Below are 19,677 nucleotides of genomic sequence, written 5' to 3'. Positions count from 1 at the left end.
CCCTTACAAATTTAAACTATACACTTAATTATACCCCCACAAACGAAGTTTAGGGGGGTATATAGGAGTGAACTTGTCAGTCGGTCAGTCGGTCGGTCTGTCGGTCCGTACTAAGTGTCCGCTCTCTAATTCAAGTAGTTTTCATCCGATCGTCACCAAACTTGGTCAGAAGTTGTATTTACATGATATCTAGACCAAGTTCAAACATGGGCCCTACCGGGTCAAAAACTAGGTCACGGGGTCATTTAGTGCGTTTTAAACATTCAGCATGGTGTCCGCTCTCTAATTCAAGTAGTTTTCATCCGATCTTCACCAAACTTGGTCAGAAGTTGTATCTAGATGATCTTAAGGCCAAGTTCGAACATGGGCCTTGCTGGGTCAAAAACTAGGTCACGGGGTCACTTAGTGCGTTTTTTAACATTCAGCATGGTGTCCTCTCTCTTATTCAAGTAGTTTTCATCCGATCTTCACCAAACTTGGTCAGAAGTTTTATCTACATGAGCTGAAGACCAAGTTCGAACATGAACCATGCCAGATCAAAATCTAGGTCACAGGATCACTTAGTACGTTTTACACATTGAGCATGGTGTCCGCTCTCTATTTCAAGTAGTTTAAATCCGATCTTCACCACACTTGGTCAGAAGTTGTAACTAGATGATGTGTAGTTCAAGTTCGAACATGGGCCATTCCGGGTCAAAAACTAGTTCACGGGTTCATTTAGTGTGTTTTAAACCTCACCATGTTGGCCGCTCTCTAATTCAAGTAGTTTTTATCCAATTATCTTCACCAAAATTTGTCAGAAGTTTTATCTTAATAATGTCTAGGGCAAGTGTGAATATGGGTCATGCCGGGTCAAAAACAAGGTCAGGGGGTCACTTAGTGCATTTTAAACATCACAATGTTGTCCGCTCTCTAAGTTTCCATCCAATCTTCACCAAACTTGGTCAGAAGTTGTATCTAGATGATGTCTAGGTCAAGTTTGGATATGGGTCATGCCGGGTCAAAAACTAGGTCACGGGGTATCTTAGTGCGTTTTAAACCTCACCATGTTGTCCGCTCTCTAATTCAAGTAGTTTTCGCGCGAAGTGTCATGCTTATAAACAGCGACATGTATTTTTGTTATCAAATTCATATACAAATGAATTCACAATAAAATAAAGTGTAAATTTTAACTATAAGTTCATTAAAATGACCAGGGACAAAGTGATAATGATGTCGGGATTTGCATCATTTAGCGGAATCCCTGGTGCTTCCAAACTGCAAGAGAGTGCTTACAAAGACGTCTATATTACTAGTTGTTCTAGATGTAACATAAAAATTATACATGGTCGTCGTAACATGCTAGACTATTCTTCTAATTTGGCTTATGTTTACAATAAACTTACTTACTTTCTTGTACAATAAGGGAATTTACCATAGACAAATAAAACATTGTTCAAGTTTAAATATATCTTTGTATGCAGAAATCTGCAAATGCAACCGAGTTCACCAACGGCTATTATTTGTGTCGTGTTCTAAGAAAACTGGGCATAATGCATGTGCGTAAGGCATCGTCCCTGATTAGCTTGTTAAGTTCGCGCAGGCTAATCAGGGATGACACTTTACGCCAAAAAATGATTTTTGCTAAGAAGGGACTTCATTTTAACAAAAAATGTCATATAAGCGGAAAGTGTCGTCCCTGATTAGCCTGTGCGATTTGCACAGGCTAATATGGGATGACACTTTAAGCACATGCATTATGCCCATTTTTCTCAGAACACGACACATTTGATAAACTGCTCCGGTTCATTTTAACAGCAGTAATGTACATAGAGTACATGACGTAGCGAGTGACAAAGAAGAAAGTTGATTGAGTTCTAATTTGAATATAATGATATGATGGCATAAGGTTCTTTATTTAACTATACTAAAATAATTATCAAAGAACCTAGATGCAAACTCGTCAATTATTGAATTAAATGGATTATTTATGGATTTTAAAGGATTATTGAAGGTAAGATAATAGTTCGAACGTGTTTTGTTTTGTGTTTGTACTTTTGTTGTTCCCTGTTCTCGGAGAAATGATTTTAACATGGGCGCCATTGATGCATCGGATCACGCACGGCATACCCATAACAGAATATAAGAAACACGTTCTGTGCATCCTTAAATTCGTTGTCCGAAGTCGGAAATCGTCTTGCCCTGTAAATTAAGTCAAATAAAGGGTCAGTCGCCGCAATTTGTTGTTTACTCGTCGAAATTGTGAAGGTCGTCGATGGTTAGCTTTTATAATGTCGCGGGCCGCGGCGATTATGTGTGAGTTACCTCTCGGTTACTGGTTCTTACCCACCTAGGGAAGCAGGGTATGTTTTAACTGGGTTTTAATCGATCGGTATAACTAACCAAATTTTATACAAACACTTACCGACCAGTAACCAACATGTTACCGACATTTAACCGCCGGTATGTGGTTAACCGCCGGTTTAACTGTTTATACAATCGGATGCTGGATTTAGTGTTGGGCGTTATGAAAACACGCGTAGCACGTCGACTGACCTATTGTATAGCCTGCGGTCTTCAGTGTTTTGACAAAAGGGATTTAAATGTGTGAATACAATTCTGCCGATTTGGTCTATGATTACCGGTTATACATTGTTTTGAATGTCCTTATTTGTATGCCCTCCTTCGAAGAAGAGGGAGTATATTGTTTTGCACATGGCGGTCGGTCCGTCCGTCTGTCGGTCCGTCCACCAGATGGTTTCCGGATGATAACTCAAGAACGCTTAGGCATAGGATCATGAAACTTCATAGGTACATTGATCATGACTGGCAGATTGCCCCTATTAATTTTCAGGTCACTAAGTCAAAGGTCAATGTCACAGTGACTCGAAATAGAAAAATGGTTTCCGGATGATTACTCTAGAATGCTTACTCCTAGGATCATGAAGCTTCTTAGGTACATTGATCATGATTGGCAGATGACCCCTATTGATTTTCAGGTCACTATGTCAAAGGTCAAGGTCACAGTGACTCGAAATAGTAAAATGGTTTCTGGATGATAACTCAAGGATGCTTAAGCCTAGGATCATGAAACGTCAAAGGTAGATTGATCATGACTGGCAGATGACCACTATTGATTTTCAGGTCACTAGGTCAAAGTTCAAGGTCACAGTGACTCGAAACAGTAAAATGGTTTCCTGATGATAACTCAAGAATAATTGGGCCTAGGATCATGAAACTTCATGGGTACATTGATCATGGCTGGCAGATTACCCCTATTGATTTTCAGGTCACTAGGTCAAAGGTCAAGGTCACAGTGACAAAAAACGTTATCACACAATGGCTGCCACTACAACTGACAGTCTTTATGGGGGGCAAAGCCGCATGTATGTTTTACAAACAGCCCTTGTTAATCAATACATTCTTATAAATATAATGGAGAAAATAAATATAGAAAAATGTAAGGTCACTAATGACCGCAATCACTTTGACTAGGCATCTTCAATCTAAAATCAAGCATTAAAAAGAAATCAATTATCATGGATGAACATTTTGAACGCATATTTGGGATTATTTTATCATGAAATATGGGCGACGTTTACGTCAATGCGTCTTATATGTTGACAAGATTCGAAACGTAAAAATTTAAGGGATACGTCGTACATATAACCCGAAAAATACTGAACATATTTGTACATTCATTCATATTACTACATCCATACATATAACTACATTCATACAAATTGTTAAATTCATTTATATCACTACATTCAATTATATAACTACATTCATTCATATAACTGCATTCATACATATAACTACATTCATTCATATAACTGCATTCATACAAATAATTATATTCATACATATGACTGCATTCATACATATTACTGCATTCATACAACCCGTTACTGCATTCTTGCATATTACTGTATTCATTCATATTACTACATTCATTAATAATATTGAATTCTTACATATTACTGTATTCATTCATATTACTACATTCATTAATAATATTGAATTCTTACATATTACTGTATTCATTCATATTACTACATTCATTAATAATATTGAATTCTTACATATTACCGTATTCAGTCATATTACTACATTCATTAATAATATTGAATTCTTACATATTACTGTATTCATTCATATTACTACATTCATTAATAATATTGAATTCTTACATATTACTGTATTCATTCATATTACTACATTCATTAATAATATTGAATTCTTACATATTACTGTATTCATTCATATTACTAAATTCATTAATAATATTGAATTCTTACATATTACTGTATTCATTCATATTACTACATTCATTAATAATATTGAATTCTTACATATTACTGTATTCATTCATATTACTACATTCATTAATAATATTGAATTCTTACATATTACTTCATTCATTCATATTACTACATTCATTAATAATATTGAATTCTTACATATTACTGTATTCATTCATATTACTACATTCATTAATAATATTGAATTCTTACATATTACTGTATTCATTCATATTACTTCATTCATTAATAATATTGAATTCTTACATATTACTGAATTCATTCATATCACTACAGTCATTAATAATATTGAAGAATTCTTACATATTAATGTATTCATTCATATTACTACATTCATTAATAATATTGAATTCTTACATATTACTTCATTCATTCATATTACTACATTCATTTATATAACTGCATTCATTAATATGACTACACATCTTCATCTCATCACCAGATATTTAAAGCAAATCATGTAACACTTCAAAAGCAAAACCATAGTCCTGTTATTACAAAATACACACATAACAGAAAGTTTCTGCAGTATCCCACTACAGGCATTGAACTGCTAGGCTCTCATCCCTATGTGGTGCATGACTGCCTGGGTTCTTGCAGGTTCTTCCCCCCCATATGTCGTCAGTCAAATTTCCCAGTTGATAAAACTTGTAGGAAGAGTTTGACAGAGGTAGGAGGCTGCTCTCTTCCCTAATGTAGGGAGTTCTGTAGTAGTGCAGAAAGACTGAGCTGGTGTTATCTACCACAGGAGAGTCAGGCACTTCACAGTTTGCATTGTAGCCAATATGCATGTTGTAAGTGATTTCGCCGTAAAGTAATCTGAAACGTGATGGCTTGACATAGTGGAAAGTGAAGGCGAATTGGCCAGCATTTGGTGGTTCATCACTGGAGCAGTTTGTTGCCATGGTTACTGTATTTTCATTTTTTTAAAGCATTGGTCCGACTCGCCAGAAATTTTGACTAGGAAGTTTGTGTGGTTTGAATCATAATGGATATTAACTGTTTGTTCAGTCATTGAGTTTTTCAACTTGTAAATTGATAGAAGTCTGATCAAATTTATGTCGTGTGCTGCATAATTTGATTTATAATCTAGATAGGGATGGCTGAAAAAAATGCTGACATTTGTAAAGTACTTGCTGTCATCATTTTTAGCATATAAAGCGTGTGGCACCTGAAATTCTGTACCTCCATGGTTATTTTGCTTAGTCTGTGAGAGGATAAAGAGCACTATAGCAAACGTAAATTGCACCTGCTCTACACATACTCTACAATGAAGCCCTATCATTTTTCTGTGTTTTATTCCTTTCTTTTGTTTAACTCGAATCTTTATGCCGGTGAGCAGAAAACGTATTAAGGCACCAATAACAATCACGATGGCTTTAGCCATCTGGTAATAGGTATTGTCTTTTTCTGTACATATCCTCATCACCGTATTCATCATCATTAGTGGCATGTCTGTAACAATTATTATAGCAGCTCTAAGTCCCGCAAATATATTATCTTTCTTTTTGTCCATTATGATCTCTGCCCAGTCCAAACAAACCTCAGGAAATACTGTAAAAGAACTAATTGCTGTGAATATCAGAAACATTTCTTTTATTATTGTATTATTTTCGTATGGACCAACCACCAGGCCTTCCTCAACCAATGCATAGCTGCAGTATACAAGCCAGTCACTCAAAAGATTGCCAAAGTTGAGGACCAAGAGGATTCCAAATTTTATTCTCTGTCCTAGCCCACTGTTGTTGAAATCGTTTTTCAATTGCTCAATGAAAGGCATCTTTTTTCTTATGTTTTTTTGTGTTTTCAGATATCGCACTTAATTTGAAATGTATAAACAATTATGTTGATCCTGTCAGTATATCTAACATTTGATTCAGGCATTGAAGGGTTTTTCTAGAATCACACGCCCTGCTTCTTTGTATCTTAACCCTTTGCATGCTGGGAAATTTGTCGTCTGCTTAAATGTTGTCTGCTGAGTTTCTAAAATAAGCATTTTCTTCGTGTTTTATTTTTCAAAGAATGCTATCAGAATAGCAAACAGTTTGGATCCTGATGAGACGCCATGTTTTGTTGCGTGTCATCTGGATCCAAACTGTTTGCAAAGACCTTCAAAATTCAGTTCCAGCACTGAAAGAGTTAAATGTTGTTGTTTTTATTATAAGCAACCACTATTTTTTTATATCATATCATTGTCACATCACATTTTTGTAAATTTAAATCCTTTATTACATTAAAAAACAACAACTTTTGTTGTGTTTGATTTACAAATGTATTTGAAAGTTCTATTCAAATTCTACTTACATTCTATTTGAAGTTTCTATTTAATTTCCAAATTTTTATAAAAACTATAATTATAATAGCAACTTTTTGATCGGTTAGAGCTTCAAGTTGTTGTCAGTTTCTTAGTGACATTATTTCATATGACAGAAAGATAACTTTTATGTTACTTGATAAAATTGTGAGCATTTGTTTATCTGGACTATTATTTCAGCTGAATTAGCATTTCAGATAATCATTGACCTGTGCAATTTGAAGTTATTAGGTTTTGAAGTACAGTGTCCATGTGATGTTTATGTGCTCCTGCAGTAATGAAATCTCCCCATTGGTGCAAAAAGGTACAATGTGACATTTAAATTAAACGGCACATGGTACTTTTTGCACCTATGGGGCGTTATCAACATGTAGGACATTGAATTAGATAATTTTATATCATAGTTTAAGTAAAATGTATTTAACATATACATTGTTCACATTAAAGGGAATTTAACAATGATACTTTTTATAGAATCTGAATGTCTTAAAGGTTTCTAGGTCGTTGAATATCATTGTATTACAGTGGGGTGCAAAAACAAGCACTTACATGGCTATATTGTCTCAGAATAAAGTCAGAACAAAACCTATAATTGAAATAAAAGGGCTAAAATTTCCTAACTAAGTCAAGTGAAACAATCGTTTCAAATACACACGTACTTAATTAATATTCTCATATAATTAATGATCTGGGACCACATTCTTAAGGTAGCGCAACTGTAATGGGCACCTTTCCAAATATAATCTAATGTATAATTCTCTTAATCAGCATCATTTCAATGATCTACATGCAAATGTTTAGGTAGGCTTTCCATGCTTTGTAAACAAATATTCTGATCTTTTCAAAACCACCCCATGCTGGGCTTTTGTCCAGTTTATTTGCACCCCTGGGGTATATGAAAGCTCCATAATTATAACCCCACAAACGAAGTTTAGGAGAGAATATAGGAGTGAACTTGTCTGTCGGTCGGTCGGTCTGTCTGTCTGTCAGTCGGTCCGTATTAAGTGTCCACTCTCTAATTCAAGTTGTTTTCATCCGATCTTCACCAAACTTGGTCAGATGTTGTATCTTAATGATGGCTAGGTCAAGTTTGAATATGGGTCGTGCTGGGTCAAAAACTAGGTCACGGGGTCACTTATAAGTGCGTTTTAAACATTTAGCATGGTGCCCGCTCTCTAATTCAAGTAGTTTTCATCAGAGCTTCACCAAACTTGGTCAGAAGTTGTCTAGGCCAAGTTGGAACATGGGTCATGGCAGGTCAAAAACTAGGTCACGGGGTCACTTAAGGCGTTTTAAACATCGAGCATGGTGTCCGCTCTCTAATTCAAGTAGTTTTCATCCAATCTATGCCAAACTTGGTCAGAAGTTGTATCCAGATGATTTCTAGGCCAAGATTGAATTTGGGTCAGGCCGGGTCAAAAACTAGGTCACGGGGTCACTTAGTGCGTTTTAAACATTCAGCATATTGTCTACTCTCTAATTCAAGTAGTTTTCATCCAATATCTTCACCAAACTTGGTCAGAAGTTTTATCTAGATTATCTCTATGCCAAATTTGAACATGGGCCATTCGGGCTAAAAACTATGTCACGGGGGTCACTTAGTGCGTTTTTCGTTACATTTAGCATGGTGTCAGCTCTCTATTTCAAGTAGTTTTCATCCCATCTTCACCAAACTTGGTCAGAAGATTTATCTAGATGATCTTAAGGCCAAGTTCGAACATGTGCCATGCCAGTTCATAAACTAGGTCAAGGGGTCACTAAGTACGTTTTACACATTCAGCATGGTGTCTGCTCCCTATTTTAAGTAGTTTTCATCCGATCTTCACCACACTTGTATCTAGATGATGTGTAGGTCAAGTTCAAACATGGGCCATGCCAGGCCAAAAACTAGGTCAAGGAGTCACTTAGTGCATTTTAAACGTTGAGCATGATGTCCGATGTTTTCGTGAAGACAACATGCACAATATTCTGTGTCAATGCGGCATGTGGGTAATATCACGTCTGTGACAAAGCTCTTGTTCATCCAGATTTCCAAATATGGGCATGAAGTTGGTGTGTACAGATGAAGTAAATGTTTTTAACGTTTAAACAAGATGAAATAAGTATTCTTTTACAGACATTTGTTTTTTACAACATGTTATCTTTGGAAGAGCGCCATAAAATGTAAGTGGTTTCAGCCAAGTAGAAATAGGGTTGGTTAAAAACAAAGTGTCATAAAATTCAAAATAGTATCATTTAAGTAATATTTTGAACTTAGTTTTTTTAGGTACACAATATACAGCAAAAATACAAAGAAATAGACAGATTTACCATTTACTTTTTGAAATATAATAAAAATGCAACATTCATGATTCGTATTTTCAACAGTTAATCACCCAATTTAGCCATAACATTGTTTTAATTTTAAAAATTGAAGAATGTGCATAAAAAATGCAATATATTTCATGTTCAACTAATGAGTATGAATGGAAGCATTATTATTAAGCTATCCAAAGTAATTATTATAAGCATACAAGCATATCTGATTCTATTAACTGTAACTGAAGAGGCTTATATTACAACAGACCCCGAAGTACCAATATTTTCACAATTCAAGCCAATACACTGTAACTCCAATATAACATGGATGACGGGGTCCAAGCCACGCAACAGCGTTATAAACAGATCCGCGTTATAAGTTTTGAGCTCATTTATTGCAGGGGGCTATAAAACAGGAATAGTATAGCCTATAATATAGGTCCTGTGTATTGCCATGCTGTGTTGTCATCCGCAAATACATGCACATAAACCGAATCGTATCGATAACAGAATACATAACGCTTTTCTAATGTGCACATTTATCCGATAATCCAATCAAGTTACAACATCACTTAAAAAAATAATAATCTTGAACATTTATGATGATAAATATGTTTATGAATATCACAAACACAACTATATGCAGATGCCATTTTCAGAATTGTAAAGAGAACAGTGTATTAAGGGGCAGAGCTTTCATAGAAAGAGCGAATTTAAATTTAGATTGAATGCAATACATGTACAAATAAATTTTTTATTGCGTCATTGACCGAAATGCCAAGAACGTGCTTTCCGGGGACTTTCTGATACCGGGAAAAAAATGAAAGTGAATCTCTGTTAACAATTACACTGCGTTAGCATATATAAATCCTCTGGATTATTAAATTAATTTCCAGTCCACGAACTGAAAGATTAAATGACTAAATACTAGAATGATAATGAAATGACAGAAACACTTGTTTTATACTGTGCGCAGTATATTTCCAAGCCGCTCCTTTAATATAGTCAAACTGCAATCATATCAAAGTAAGAATGTTTTTATCGTTTTGAATAACTTTAATTTTATAATTATCCCGTTTGCACTTAACTTATTGAAATTAGCGCACCGAACTTCTCTGATAGGGAATACATGTAATAAACACTGACACGCAAGTTTTTCACACCTTTATTGACATTACACAACAGATTAACACCAATTAAAAGTCGGTGTTGTTTAAGCTATTAAAATCGGTTCAATAAACGGTTAAATAAAGCAATCGAGATGTGATCGACGCCATCTTTGAATTGTCTGAAACTACATGGATTTGCATAACATGGATTTGAATCAGAAATGGAAGGTTGGAGAAAAAACGGGATCCAAGACCCACCCGCGTTATATTGGATTCAGCGTTATAACGGAGAGCGTTATATTGGAGTTACAGTGTATTTATGTACTATCTACTATGACAAAAGCTTCTAATAAAAGCACATATTATAAAGAAGTTTCCTTATGTTAGATATATAGAGGATATATGTTTGTTTTGAGTGAATATGAAACATTAATTTCAATGAGAAGTGAGAAAATTGCAATATTTTTATGAGCGCATGACATGAGTGAAAATATAAAAATTTTGTACTTCGATGCAAAGCTTGGTTTCTACAAGTAGTTATTGCAATTTTTAGCTCACCTGAGCACAACGTGCTCATGGTGAGCTTTTGTGATCGTCTTGTCCGTCCTCCGTTGTGTGTCGTGCGTTATGAATTGTGCGGCGTCAACATTTGCCTTTTTTTACTCTCTAGAGGGCACATTTATTGTCTAATCTTCATGAAATTTGGCCAGAAGATTGGTCTCAATGATATCTTGTATGAGATCGAAAATGGTTACGTTTGCTTCAAAAACATGACTGCCAAGGGGCGGGGAATGTTTCCTAATATGGCAATATATGGCTATAGTAAAATCTTGTTCTAGAGGCCACATTTGTTGTCTGATCTTCATAAAACTTGGTTAGAAGATTCATCCCAGTACTATCTTGGATGAGTTCGAAAATGATGCCGGTTGGTTGAAAAACATGGCCGCCAGGGGGCAGGGCATTTTTCCTTATATGGCTGTAGTAAAACCTTGTTAACACTCTAGAGGCCAAATTTATTGTCCAATCTTCATGAAATTTGGTCAGAAGATTTGTCTTATTGATATTTTGGATGAGTTTGAAACTGGTTACGTTTGATTGAAAAACATGGCTGCAAAGGGGCAGGGCATTTTTCCTTATATGGCTATATATGACTTTAGTAAAATCTTGTTAACACTCTAGATGCCACATGTATAGTCCAATCTTGATGAAACTCGGTCAGAAGATTCATCCCAATAAAATCTTGGACGAGTTAAAAAAGGATGCCTGTTGGTTGAAAAACATGGCAACCACGGGGGCGGGGCATGTTTCCTTATATGGTTCTAGTAAAACCTTGTTAACACTCTAGAGGTCACATTTATTTTCTGATCATCATGAAACTTGGTAAGAAGATTTGTCCCAATGATATCTTGGATGAGTTCAAAAATGGTTTTGGTTGCTTTAAAAACATGGCCACCAGGGGGCGGGCCATTTTTCCTTATATGGCTCTAGTAAAACCTTGTTAACACTCTAGAGGCCACATTTATTGTCCAGTCTTCATGAAGATTGGTCTCAATGATATCTTGGATTAGTTTGAAAATAATTAAGTTTGCTTGAAAAACATGGCTTCCAAGGGGCGGGGCAATTTTCCTTATATGGCTATAGTAAAATCTTGTAAATACTCGAGGCCACATTTACTGTCTGATCTTCATGAAACTTGGTCAGAAGATTCATCCCGATAATATATTGGACGAGTTCAAAAATGATGTCGGTTGGTTGAAAAACATGGCTGCCAGGGGGCGGGGCGTTTTTCCTTATATGGCTATAGTAAAACCTTGTTAACACTCTAGAGGCTACATTTATTTTCTGATCTTCATGAAACGTGGTCAGAAGATTTGTCCAAATAATATCTTGTTATCTCAGGTGAGTGACTTTGGGCCTTTCAGGCCCTCTTGTTTTGTTATTGCTGGAAAACCGGACCACTATTTAACAATAAACATAGCTTATATGCTATATTAAATCAAATTACGTTAGAAAAGAAATAAAACGCGTCGCAAAAAGTATGCATTGTCGGCAGGATTCAAACCTGCGTGGGAAGATCCCAAAAGATTTCTAGTCTATCACCTTAACCACTCGGCCACTACAACTTCACATTAGTACCTGCTTAAATTAGATATCCATAAGTAAACAGATAAAAAGGCTCTTTTAATCTTCAAAGAGATCGCGGGAAATCATTATAGTTGCCCTACCTTAAGCAGGTTCTTTGGCAACCCTAACGTAAGTTACAGAAGAATCAGAATTAGAAGGACAATAGACATTAAAGGTTGTTATTTGCCTGAAAAATATTATTATTTTAAAATGTTAATTATTGCATTCATTCAACATCAAACTATAAAGAATACGATATGAGCTTTACGTTTACATAGTTATTGCATTGTACGTCGCATATATGATGTCACAATGAACATTCCAAACTTGTGCATTTCATCGAAAAAACACCAATTGCAAGCATTTTTAGCTCATCTATTTTTTGAAAAAAAAATGAGCTATTGTCATCACCTTGGCGTCGGCGTTGGCGTCGGCGTCCGGTTAAGTTTTGCGTTTAGGTCCATTTTTTCAGAAAGTATCAATGCTATTGCATTCAAACTTGGTACACTTACATACTATCATGAGGGGACTGGGCAGGCAAAGTTAGATAACTCTGGCGTGCATTTTGACAGAATTATGTGCCCTTTTAATACTTAGAAAATAGAAAAATTTGGTTAAGTTTTGTGTTTAGGTCCATTTTATTCCTTAAGTATCAAAGCTATTGCTTTCATACTTGCAACACTTACTAACTATCGTAAGGGGACTGTGCAGGCAAAGTTATGTAACTCTGACTGGCATTTTGACAAAATTATGTGCCCTTTGTATACTTAGAAAATTGAAAATTTGGTTAAGTTTTGTGTTTAGGTCCACTTTATTCATACAGTATCAAAGCTATTGCTTTCATACTTGCAACACTTATTTATTTATCATAAGGGGACTGTGCAGGCAAAGTTATGTAACTCTGACTGGCATTTGGACGGAATTATGGGCCCTTTATTCTTAGAAAATTGAAAATTTGGTTAAGTTTTGTGTATTGGTCCACTTTACCTCTTAAGTATCATAGATATTGCTTTCATACTTGGAACACTGGCAAACTAGCATAAGGGTACAGTAAAAGGACAAGTTGCATAACTCTGGTTGTTATTTTTACGGAAATATGGCCCTTTTTTGACCTAGTAATTTTGAATATATATGGTTAAATTTTGTGTTTCGATCCACTTTACTTCTAAAGTATCAAGGCTATTGCTTTCAAACTTTAAATACTTTCATGCTATCATGAGGTTACTGTACCTGGCAAGTTGAATTTTACCTTGACCTTTGAATGACCGTGACTCTCAAGGTCAAATTATTGAATTTTGCTAAAATTGCCATAACTTCTTTATTTATGATTAGATTTGATTGATACTTTGACAAAACTACTCTTACCTGACATACCACAATAGACTCCACCCAAACCATCCCCGTGCCCTCCCCCCGTGCCCTCCCCCTCCGAATCCCCCCCCCCTACTAATTTTATTTAAAATCATGTCACAAATGACCACCACACCCTCACACTATATCCCCCACCCCACGGTTAAAAAAACAAATATTTATTTTTATTATTTTATTTTTGAAATACCGTCCAACCATCGCACCCAAGAATCCCCTCCACCCCCCCCCCCCCCCGAATTTTTTTATTTTATTTATTTGCATTTTTTTATAGCATTTTTGGAAGATAATATTATATATATATGTAATAAATGTCCACACCCCCACACTATACACCCCTCTTCACTCCACCCTTCCCTCCTTTGCGATTGAAATTGAGAGTCGCTTCACCTTTAAAAAGAAAATAGATGAGCGGTCTGCACCCGTAAGGCGGTGCTCTTGTTTTTGATTCGAGGTTACTTTGGAGTGTAAAACCCAGATATTAAGCGCATGGGCGTCCGCAGGAATGATCCTAGGGAGGGGGGGGGTCATGCAAGGCTTTTTTCCCCCTAGAACATTTTAAGAATAATCCAGATAATTGTGCATCATGAAGTATCCTCTCGCCGCGTTTATATATTGTTCGGTTCACCGTATTAATATTGTTGTAAATGATCTAAATACAGTTTCTGACGCACGTAATACCATAGGAACTGTGAAAGCAATCATTAAGTATTTCTGAGAGAGCCCTAAGAGAAGACGGCTAGTTCCGAACACACCATTGTTAAGCGAAACAAGGTGGACTGTAAAGTATAAAAGCATACGAATCTTTGCTAACCATTTCATCGAAATACGCCGTCAGTTAAATAGAATTTTTAGCGCAAAACGAGTACGAAAGGACGACAAAGCGCACACCATGCAGCTATGGACGGCAAGTGGAACGGCAACATTTGTGATTACGCTCCACATAATAGCCAAATATTCGTCAATTTTAGAGCCCACACGCAAGCCCTTCAGGCTGTTTAATAAGACATGATCGGTGTAAAAAAAACACGTCGATAATCTGACATCGATGTTCACCGATCATCGAAAAAATGCGGATTCAATATTCGCGGAGGATATATTCGGTCCGGCATTAAAAACAGCCGAAGATATTGGTGTTACAATGACAATACCACGGCAATGTGGCCGCCAAGTACATCGAGCAAATGTTGGTGGAACCAGTGAAGAATACTATCGACGCATAATTTATATTCCCTACATGGACTCACTGACCTAGCCTCTAGGCAGCCAATTTTCAGACTCTAATATGCCTGCGTTTATGCTATATAAACTCCATCAGAACCACATGAAAAATTTCGATCGATCAGACTATTAAGATACAGTCCGAACCATCCACGAATTTTATCAAATCGATAACTTTGAACAAGAAGCAATTTCATGGTACGATATGAACAAAGAGGAATCCATCGAACAGAATGAGACAGAATTTGTTGACTTGTTAAAAAACCGGAGTTGTTTCCAGTCGTGCACGAGGCGTGATCATATTACTAGTCCTGCCCGCCACCTCTTGTACGGTGGAGCGATCATTTAGCAAGCTGAGACGAGTCAAGACATGGCTAAGATCCGACAGGCAATCAGGATTATGCATGATGAGTGTTCACAGGGATCGGATCAACACCGACAAGAATATGTCCATTCAAAAAATTATTGAGAAATTCGGCAGAGACCCACGTCGCCTTCACTACCTTTTCAGGAACTGAATAAATGTTAATTGATTGACTTCTCCCATCGGTTTAACAAGAATGAATATAATGTTTAAAACAATGTTTTGAGAGTAAATAAATTGTGCAATAACCGCATCCATGATTTGTTTACATTTAAATTGGAGCTGAAGTTCGTGTGAAACTAACCAGGGGTCATTCTGCCCCAAATTGTACAATTCAGTAATCATTATTTTACATGTTTAAAACTTTCCATATTTAACTATCTTTTTCGCTAACCGATTTTCCAGGGGTGGGGGGTCAGCTGACCCCATTTGCCCCAATGTGCGGACGCCCATGATTAAGCGTGATTTACGTTTTCAAGGATTTGATCATGTAGTTTGTATCTGAAGATGACATTATTTCTTTTCTGAGTAATTCTGAGAATGTTAAATTTTTAGGGTGGAATTGCATTAACAAGTCCTGCACCAATCAATCAGCAGCTTCAATCTATCTGGAACTCAGCAGCTTCAATATCTATCTGGAGCTCAGCAGCTTCAATATCTATCTGGAGCTCAGCAGCTTCAATATCTATCTGGAGCTTACGGGCGTCGAAGAGAATGTTGATATTTGAGTAGATGGTGCTATCATCTGTAGAAAGTCTTACAGTGCTATGTTTGATATAATCAACAAAATCGTGTTTTGTAGATCAGAAATAAGATCGGCCCAAGACAGTGCCCTGTGGGACTCATGAGGTTTTAAGTACCTTGTCGGATATGATTCCCTCAAGGACAACAGTCTGGTCATATGCTTAGGAAATCAGATATCCAGAAGAAAGCATTTGAATTAATTCCATAGTACTTTAGTTTGTATAAGACGTTCTAGCGGGGTACTTTATCAAATGCCTTAGCAAAATCCATAATTATGATGTCAGTTTGTATACCTTGATTATTTGATTTGATCAAGGTGAGACATGATAGAGCTATCGATGACATGTTCTAGTATTTAAAAGTAAGTTAATATAAATGTAAGTGATATTTACTTATAATTTATAGCATTATGTGTGTATCATTATTTTAGACTGGTCATACAGTTGAATGTTTCCAATTGGTTTGGATTTTTCATCGAGAAAATGATTTTTTTTTTAAGATTAATGTCCGGATTGGAGATATTTCTGTACAATATTCCTTTGGTACTCTTTGGTAAAGTATTTTATCTGGACCTCAGGCTGGACCTCTGGATATTGGCCGATTATTTTAAATAAAATAGAAAAAGATACTTGTATAACCATTATCTATGATTTTGTGTTATAACCTCCAAATAACCAGTATCTATGATGTTGTGTTATAACCCCCAAATAACCATTATCTATGATTTTGTGTTGTAACCCCCAAATATTTCATAGTTCATTTTATTTACATTGGTTTCCTTTTTTTTACTGTCATCCGTGTGCAGTTTTCATTAATGGAACAGAACTGTGTAGGTTTTGAAAAAATCTGCTTCATCTTGTAAGCGTAATTTCATATTTTTCTCAACTTCAAGGAGAGATGATTTTGAACTCATTCTTACGTTACTCATTTACGATAGGGGTTGAGTACACTACAGAACCGCTTTAAAAATCACCTTCTAACTAAGATATTAATAAGCTATTAAAAGTCAATTTAAATGTAAACCCGGAAGTTTAAACGCTGGATAGTGAGCGGGGTTAAAGGTCCATACCAAAGGGTCAATACCACTGGCAAGATACGGGTCAGGCCTGCGGCCTTCTATATGTGGTTCTTAAAAAAACCTGTAAGAGGACTTCATAGTAATGAGACTGGGGTGCTGTGATGGTGCTCCTCATTGATAAGCGGCTGCTTCCTTTATCAAGACTAATTATTACAATTAATAATACGTGTCGCGCTTCTCGCTCTATATAGCGCCTTTATTAGTAACTAGGTGGTTGCTAGGATAGTGGAACAAAGAAGTTGTGTTTTTATACAAAACCAGAAAGTTTGACCGGTTCACGTATTTGCCCAGTCCCTGTGATCTGTTATTATTGCCCAGTCCCTGTGATCAGTTATTAATTAAAAGAATTAGCTTTGCATTATTGGCAATAAATGTTGTAGTAAATGTAATAGGCACAAATGGAGTACTTATTGACACTAATTTACACAAAAAAATCACCACTACGCAAGATATTCTGACCACAAAAATATATACATTGATCCCTAAAATAACTTCTCCTCCCATAAGCGAAAAAAAACGCATTACATACTAGTCGCCGCACTTCAGTGCGACGCCAATAAGCAATACTCGTAGTTTCACAAAATATAACGACAACAACAGAACTCTCCAAGTTATTAATTCGTTTCGCGTTTCAACGCTTATAATTTTCAGGTTTTTAAATCGTAAACGGATGCATATAAACGCTATTTCAGAGCATGGTTAATGTTCAGTATTACTGTTTCCTCACAAATATCATTACTTAAACGAAAATTTGCGAGTCTGAAAGAACTTTTTTTCAATTTTTTCAATTAAATCAAACGTGTAAAGGCTCCTTTAAAGATATGTGCGTTTATGTGTGTTCATTTTTGTTTTATATTCTTAAGGTACCTAAGGAAGTTTTTTATATTAATTTACTTGGTACGTTTTTTGACATAGTATTTTGTAGGTATTCTTTAATTGTGTTCCAAAAAGTGTCTATTTATTTGTCAGCATATGTTTGATTTGCTAATTTTATTAGTGTCGCTTGTAGGTCCCTTTTAATTTTAAGCCAATCTGCTTTTTAGTAGTTTTTAAAATATATTTTTTTGGTTAAGATATGCATCTTCTAAGAGAGGTGGTAAGTTCGAGACAGAGAATATCACAGTGGAACAAAGAAGTTGTGTTTTTATACAAAACCAGAAAGTTTCACCGGTTCACGTATTTGCCCAGTCCCTGTGATCTGTTATTATTGCCCAGTCCCTGTGATCAGTTATTAATTAAAAGAATTAGCTTTGCATTATTGGCATTAAATGTTGTAGTAAATGTAATAGGTACAAATGGAGTACTTATTGACACTAATTTACACAAAAAATCACCACTACCCAAGATATTCTGACCACAAAAATATATACATTGATCCCTAAAATAACTTCTCCTCCCATAAGCGAAAAAAACGCATTACATACTAGTCGCCGCACTTCAGTGCGACGCCAATAAGCAATCCTCGTAGTTTCACAAAATATAACGACAACAACAGAACTCTCCAAGTTATCAATTCGTTTCGCGTTGCAACGCTTTATAATTTTCAGGTTTTTAAATCGTAAACGGATGCATATAAACGCTATTTCAGAGCATGGTTAATGTTCAGTATTACTGTTTCCTCACAAATATCATAACTTAAACGAAAATTTGCGAATCTGAAAGAACTTTTTTTCAATTTTTTCAATTTAATCAAACGTGAAAAGGCTCCTTCAAAGATATGTGCGTTTATGTGTGTTCATTTTTGTTTTTAATTCTTAAGGTACCTAAGGAAGTTTTTTATATTAATTTAGTTGGTACGTTTTTGGCCTGGGGCGAAGCCCCTAGGCCAAAGTACTCAATACCGTTTTTTCAGCTAAGCTGACTTGGCTGGCTGCGAAAACAACCACGAACGAATGAATTTGGAAAAGTACGATTTACCACTTGGCGGTCATTCATGCGCCATCAAAGAAGAGGGACCTATACAAACAAATAGGTCCCTGCAAAGAAGTTCTCAATAACCCGCATTGTAAATACAGAACATCACTATATAACATGACAGTGTCATAAAACGTGTAAAAAATAGTATTGAAGCAAAATTCCTAAGCATTGGGTACGGCATAGTTTTTATTTTTGTTTGCATATTCATGCGAGAATAAGTTCCTCACTTGACGGTCTAGACCGAAAATATACGAGTGTCTACGGAGACAGTACGAAGATTTTTTTCTGATACATTTTTTTAATGTATTAGCACTCTAATGAACTTCGTGCAATATCTCCTTCTTTCATACATATCCGTCAATCTGAACGTTATCCGGGAATGTGCTGAAAACTACGAATATTCTATAAATACTAAATGATCCGCTAAATAAAAAGACAACAAATATGGCCGACATTGTTCTTGACAGATTGGTCGTTTAAAGAAAAAGCAATTTGCTATGTTGAAAGAGAAAGATTAATAAAAGTGTTATTATCGTTCATATTAATGTGACTGGAGTTAATGATAAACGTCAATTACTGCATGGCAGTGTTGATATTTATGGAAAAAAAACGATTCCTGGAAACGCTTGAAAATTTTGACCACTGTGAAGAATAACGTTTAGAACCCGTGTCACTTACAACATTTTATATTGTTGGTGAGAAGTAAAAGGGGATAACGTGGATTTATGCTTGTGTGATGACTGTAGCCATGTGAACGGGTTATCGTACGGCAAAACCCATCACGTAAAGAAGAGTCTTCAACTTTTCAAGAAAGGAATGCATTGTTTTGCTGTCAA

General features: G+C 35.8%; 1 long non-coding RNA gene across 1 annotated transcript; it reads right to left on the bottom strand.

Annotated features, from left to right (window-relative positions):
• Nucleotides 1-3,538: 3,538 nt before the first annotated feature.
• LOC127882305 (uncharacterized) lies at nt 3,539-6,744 on the bottom strand. The gene is made up of 2 exons (XR_008050479.1): nt 6,609-6,744; nt 3,539-5,858 (listed from the first exon to the last, which is right to left on the bottom strand). It is a non-coding gene; the product is annotated as an uncharacterized LOC127882305 (long non-coding RNA).
• Nucleotides 6,745-19,677: the final 12,933 nt, after the last annotated feature.

Source organism: Dreissena polymorpha, chromosome 5 (genome assembly GCF_020536995.1).
Source record: "Dreissena polymorpha isolate Duluth1 chromosome 5, UMN_Dpol_1.0, whole genome shotgun sequence".
NCBI classification, from domain to species: Eukaryota; Metazoa; Mollusca; class Bivalvia; order Myida; family Dreissenidae; genus Dreissena; species Dreissena polymorpha.
This window is presented reverse-complemented; position numbering and strand designations above follow the sequence as displayed.